The following is a 7,394-nucleotide window of genomic DNA, read 5'->3' on the forward strand; positions in this document are numbered from 1 at the left end:
CATTCCTGCAGTTTTAACAAGAAAACCTGTCTTTACATTGTTTAAACTCCATTTAGCTCCATTTTGGTAACAAATCCAACCATCCTTAAGCTATTTTAGCAGGAAAGAATGTCTTCAATACAAGTTTCACATGGAGTTTCAGTGTTTGCCTTTCATAATCCAGCTACATGGTAGCTGTCCAGAGGTTGTCTTTAACCATATTTCTCTTTTCGGTATATGACAGGATAAAATCTTTGACACTATGTCCTTAGCAGGAGACGACTGCATTAGCCTGTATTCCCCATAGTAACATCTGACAGATTGAAGTGCGAATGATGATATCTGGAAAGTAATGTGGCATGGGCATAACGGCTCATGATTCAAAACCTCCCTTCTTCTTTTTGGACTGCTGGAGCACTTAGCCTTAGTAAGAATTCAAGTCACCCTTTGTGGAAACAGCACTTTAAAGATTATCCAGAAGAGCCTTCTCTTTTACTGCAGTAAATCTTCTGTGAATAACAGGCAATTGGCTACCATAAAAAGACAATATTTTCTGTACAGTTTCTGATGTCTTGAGCCTATAGCTGCACTCATGATTTTGAATGATAAAAGTAGCTTCTACTTTTTGCACGAAGGATGTGTGGTATGTCGTATAGATGATGCAAACAGTAAATGGAGATGGCATGTAATAAACCTATTAGAAATATCTATTATGTGAGAGAAGTTTACAAGTCAAAGTAGGTGAATAGAGAAACATAATAATGTCAACAATAAGTATTTGTGAAACAATGGAAATAATACTTTGGACTACTGATGCTTAGCCACAAATGATAAAATCATGTTTGTTTTTCCTTCTAAATGACATGGGGGGTGTGTGTGTCTAAGTAAATGAACTAGAAAATGGATAGTGGATGCTATTATATCTACAGCATTTCATAGAGTTGAATAGCAGCAAATGATGGATTCACAGAATATCATAGGGCTGAATAGAATCAAATGGTGGATTCACAGAATATATATATATTCATAAATGGAAATAACATGTTATTTACTCAGATTTCCTATTGGAAGTAAGAGATTAATGAAAAATGGAGAACCTGCAAGCATAGGATATTTGAATTTTGAAGTCACAATAGATTACCAAAATAACAGAGTGGTTTTAAGGTGAGCTTGAAAAAGAAATTTCAAATTAACCTTCCACTGACAGTGATGTCATCTGTGATGTGAAAGATTGGAGTTGGTGGTCTGAAATAGGCAAATCTTGAAACCCATTGTCTCATTCTAGAAGGTAAGTGTTTCATTGTTTGTGTGGAATGAAGTTATTTTTTGATTAAATGATTCAAAATGTCTCTTTTTTTCAAGGCAGAATAAGGGGAAGAATTTAGATTTTTTTTTTTTTTTAATGCATTCAAAAACTATTTCTTGACAGATCTTTTTTATAGGCTGGATTAACAGATGAGTTACAGTATGCTAGATTAGACTTTGGACTCCCCAGAACATTTGAATTTTTGTCCCCTGCCCTACCAAACTAATCTATTGTTGCCTCATTTCAGAAAATTATGTTGACACTAACTCTTTTTACAGGTTTGTTCACTGAAAACTCCATGTGTTTATTTTATATTTTTTTTTAGATATAATTGGTTCTGGTGGAATGACATCTCTTGAAGCTTCCGTCATAGCTTTCAAGATAATTTTGTATTTCTTAACATGTTACTCTGATCCCTAATGGGTTTGGCTGCCTGCTAGATATGGAGTCTTCAAAAAATCATTTATGACTAAATTTTTGAGACTATCATCTAATAAATTTGCTTGTATTAGTATTTCATCAGAAAGCTCAAGTGACACCTAGAATCATAATCAGTCTGAATTCAGAGATGCATTATGTGGCAACTCAACCCTCTCCCTCCCCAAATATCCAAACCTAATAAGGTTTATTCTTGAAAAATTTCAGTTTGTATTAAGCAGTTAGAAGAGAAAAAGTTAAAATACTTCAGTAAGGTCTCTGGAGACATCATCTCCCCTGAAAAAATGGGAGATTTTATTGCAAGGGCCAGAGTGGTGTTACTGGACACATTTTGCCAGCACGATTGTATGCATTTGTACAGACACAGTAGGAAGATTTCTCCTCTTTATTCTGCCAGAGTTATCAAGAAACTCTGTGAGACCCAGGCTTTGGTCACATGAACTGAATTAATTACCTTAAACTACAAACACACTGTGACTCCTTGCAAACTCTCATTCCTGCCAGGATCAAGTTCAAACTTCTTCCCCAGTCTAATAAACTAGTATTTGTTTGTTATGAACAAATTAACTTTTCTGTCTTCAAGACTCATTAACTTTTCTTCCTTCAGGAACAGCTAATTCCTAATGGCGATGACCTAACATTTCTTACCTTATTAAACACATGTATCTCAGTCAGTGCTGAAAGCTGAATTCCTTTCAAGAATCAGGCATTTATTAATAATCTTCTCTACCACATAAATAGTTTGCTTTCTTAATAAATGCAATACCAGCTTTGATCAGTGAAGACATTTCTTCTTTCAATGTTAAACCTAGAGTAGAGAAACATAAGAAAATATGAAAGCCAGAAAATAGTTTCTTTGGTCTCATAAATCATTCTATTCTAGTTTGTTCAACAATTTGAGACAGCTTTTATATAGGTTGTTTATGACTTTAATAATATAAGAAGCTGTTCTGTTTCTCATACGATAAATGTTAATTTCTAAGGAAAGAGTAATGTTAATTTATGCTAATCTCTAATATTACCAAAATCTGCAGCTAATAGTATCAAAGATATAATTTGAAAGATGATATGAAATTCCAAATTCTCCAACTATTAAGCCAAAACCAAAGTCTAAAGATATGTCAAAAAGGTTTTTGTTAACTAGATTCATTACATATAAATTAGATAACTGATTAAAAAAAGCAAAACAAAACCAGACTTTTTTCCCTTAGAACTTCATGACAGAAAGTAAAATTTCATATCAGATGAGAAAGGAATTTCTAACTATCAATATTTGTAACACTTTAAAGAGTTTCTCTTAAAAATAGCAGTTTTGTTCTCTGGTTAAGATAGACTATAAGGTCAAGAACTTGATTGCAGTTGTACCCTCTGGAATGACTTGGTGGATTTTAATGAGAGAGAAAAACAATAGGAAAGACTAAAGTTGAAGTCAACATAGGTCATGAGGATTTACACTGAAGAAACATAAGTCAGGTTGTGGTCACTCATCATCTAGTCAAAAGAAAAAACAACCTAAGAAACATTTGTAAAAGGAAGTCTTTTAAAAAGAAAGGAAAATTACTCTTGCAGAATTTCTATTCTCTTAAAGAACCTCCAAAATAAATCTGATTCTGTCTAGTCCTAAGGCCCACTTTTGTAATTTCTACCTATATGTTGAGCTCCAATTCAACTGATTCAATAACTTTCATTTAACAACAGTATTAAAAATTAAGTGGAAGCAAAGAACAGATGGTTGGGGGGCTAAATTCTCGATCACCCAACAGGTTTTAGATATACCTGCTTCTCCCATCCATCATCTATCACCTATCCATTTTTCCAAGATGCATTGTTCTGTACTGAAATGGAGTAAATTTGCAACGAAGTGAAAATAATTTTACCCATGTCTCTGAGACGAATGGAAACTAGCAGTTGCTCAGCATTTTGAACACTTGGGCAGGTGCCTAACTACAAGCATGGGCTTGATTCTGAAAATCTTAATCACAGGATTTATTTCTCCACTGTAACATATAATAGAATATACGAGATTACAAAAACCATAAACTATTTCATTTTTCTTGGTTGGATTTCTAGACAGGTAAAAAAAAAAGATAATTTTTCTCCATGTCAGGATTCTTATTTTGACATTCTTATTACAAATAAGATAAATTTTATAAGAAGCCCTCCCTCAGATCTGAGGGAAAGGGCTTTCACAAAAGGATTTGCAAATTTATGATCAGCATTGTTGCTTTGTGTGTATTTGGAATGGTAGTATTTCAAAGATTTTTTTTTACCGGAGATAAAGATCCTGTATTTCGCTAGGGAAGTACTAATTCCTTCTCAAAGTCCACCACCCAGAAAACCTTATCAGGTGGATGTTGCTCCATATATAACCCACAGCCTCCTACTGATGCAAAATAAGTTAGTGGTTATTCCCAATTTTGATAGCTTTTCAACATTTCTTTTTATAATTTAACATCTTTCAAACATTACATCGTCATCTATCAGACTACCATAGTATGGTTGGTTTAGATACTGCATAGACAGTGATATCACTTGGGACACAGTCAAGAGTTATGTCTGCTTTCTGCTGTATTATGTACCTTACTGTGTCTAATAATTCAAAGTCCCATAGTTTATAAAGCCTTTCAGAATGGGCAGGATGGTTCCTGAGAGCATGCTGCATCTTGTAAGGCTTCTTATGAGTTTCTCAATTACCTGTCTGCTCACTACATCATTTTCCCTTTAATAGTTGGTCCACGTTCTACATTGATAAACTGTGATCTTGTACTAAAGGGCCCCAGTGCAAATTATGCTTATATGGTCATCTCCTTATTCAACAGAGTCAATACCTTCATTAAGAGAACTGCATTCATAAGCACAGTAGAGGCCACTGAAAACTGATTATTCCTATAAAAAGGGATCTACAGAATCTGTAGGGACCTACAGGGAAATCAAGGAAGCAAAATTATGGTATGTTGTTCCTTGTAGAAGAGAATATTGCAAACCCCTGCAGGATACCCTTAAAAAAGTGAAGTGCTGAGAAGCACAACATCATAAAAGCTGGTGTTTTGACATGGCCCCTAAGATTACCCTTTTTTTTTTTTTTTAACTGTTATGGAAAAACACCTTTGAAAATAAATTTGTATGTGAAAAGAATGAAATGTTCAGATAAAGGTGTGAAATAGAAACTCTAAGTATCAGACACTTGATTAAAAGTTCTTTAAAAGAATACAGTATTCCAATACTATGTAGTAAGTAGGCAAAAAGATAAATAGAGCTTGCCATCCCTTCATTTAAAACATTATTAATGATTTAGGTTGACAAAATTGTAAAATAATGCAATTCAAAGTTCAGGCATGAGAGAAAAATAATTTGAAATTACACTGCACAATATTAGAATAAAATGCTTAGAAATATCTACCCTACTTTTGGAAGTAGTCATTTATCATTTTCACAGCACATTTAGTTTTGTCCTTTTACCAGTTGATGTACCCGCCCTGAAGTAAGTAAGGAACAGAAGTTTTCCCTTGGAGAAACCAAACTAAACCAAAAAACCCCAATACTTTAACTGTATTGAACTGTAAAGATTTTATCCTGAATGCATAAGTGCCTTTCTGGATCATTTCAAGAATAGAGACTTCATGAATACATGTATTTATACAGACCTTGGGAGCTGTTTAGAAGTCTGTAAGACTGTTCCAAAAATGCTTAGGCTGACCAAGGAGATGTTCCCTAGTGTGAAGAGAAAGCGTGGGATGTCCATATGACACCAAAAGGCTGAATGGGATCCAATAATGAACTTCTGTCACAGCAGCAAGGAAAGAGGTGAGATTGCATGTAATCTGAAGAAAATAAAGAAATATAAACAAAGAAATCTGACATATACTTCTAATGTTACAATTAGTTAGACACAAGTAAATGAGAAATATATACATAAATACCTTATTGTTCTAGGAAACCATTTCTGCGTAAAGCAAACAAGCAATGATCCCAGAATTCATGCAAAATGAGAGACTGTCACACACTTCTTGAAAGTATGGGCCATGGACAATGGCCTATGGCTGTAAATACAGGTGGTCACTTATTGATTCACCTGAACACAAATAAGGCTTAGGTCACAAAAAAAACCAATAACAAAACAAGAATGTATGTATGGCTTAATTTGTTCTGAAGAATACTGAGCAACACAGAAAAGTGTTGAGAAAAATCTCTTGTCAGAGAAAACTTGAATCTTGAGGGGCAATTAGGAACAGCAGGAACTTCTGCTCAAATTTCCTCTTCTGTGAAATAACAAAGAATTGCATATCAACCTATGAAACCTGTGCATATCTAATAGCATATACTGGGTGGTCTTTAGACTGAATCCACAATGAAAATGGCTGGTGGGTCTGGCACCTTACTTCAGCATCTGGTGTGCAGAATTAATCATTCTGATATCACATAGTACTATATGTAGGTACTATTTTGGTTGTCAGTAAAGGAGAATTATACTTTTATTGCTTGTGCTTGGTCTAATACCCTGCCCTTGAAGCTTGTTATTCATTGTAGATGCAACAGTGAATCATCCATGGCTGGCATTAGAAATGAGATTATGGTTTCTGGTTCATACCAGTGGAAATTGGGAGTCTTTATCTCCATCATTTTATTCATAGAGACAAAAGATATTGAGCATTTAATAAAGCAGACATCAAAACCAGAACAGCACTACCACACTACATCACTACACACTGATTTTCACTGGATGTTTACTGCAATCTCTACATTTCTAACTTTTCAAACAAATTAAATTAGTTCACCACTTTGAATATCAGTTGGATTTTAACAGTTGAAAGATTACATAGTGTCCAGATATTCTGAGTAACTCTAAGACCCTCGTGCTCCAAGTATTATTTCTATAACTTAACTTTCATTAGAAATGAGTAAGAGTTGTGTAACAGCATCCTAGACTAATGGTCCTTAATGCTGGAAGGCAGCCATGGCTGCCTCATCTCTGATTCACATTGAGTCACGGCACCTTCTCATGGTTTCAAAGTCAAAACCTCCCAGTCTAGATGTGAGATGTATTTAATCTTCAAACAAGCTTCAGAACAACCCGTCTCTCTTCTGTCTTTATCAGCATGAGCTCAGTGACACCTAGCTCTTTGTCAACATTAACAGTGTCTCCTGAGTGAATCTCTAAGAAGTAAAATGAAGGGAACTGAAAATAAAATATGCCTACCTGGGTAGGTGGCAAGAACACGAAGTTTAGGGAACAGCATGCTGCTTTGTTAGTGTCATCTATTTTGGATTAGACAAAATAGAGCTGCGGAAAGTAATTTTTCTGTAGAATATTGTGTAGAATCATGCCAAGGTGGTAAGACCTTTGGTCTGGATCCTGACACTGAAGAACTCTCCTTTACTGCATGCTTTCCACTGTTTGCCCCTGTAACAAAAAATGCCTTATAAGGAATTTGATCATATCTCCTGCTAATATTATTTTAAAGAAGATATGTTTTAACATAAAGGAGTAATTTCCCCCTAATCACTTTAAATGAACTTAATTTCAAACTTAGCTCAACATTTCTTCTAAGCCTGAGTGATGTCTTTGATGATATTTTTCTTTCTCTTAGAAAGGGAGGAATATCTGAATATTTGAAAGTCATTGTGTTCTCCCATTGTTAATAACTTCAGAAATTTCCAATAGATTTATTTT

The sequence above is a fragment of the Egretta garzetta genome, unplaced genomic scaffold, assembly GCF_000687185.1.
Source record: "Egretta garzetta isolate BGI_Z169 unplaced genomic scaffold, ASM68718v1 scaffold336, whole genome shotgun sequence".
Taxonomy (NCBI): Eukaryota; Metazoa; Chordata; class Aves; order Pelecaniformes; family Ardeidae; genus Egretta; species Egretta garzetta.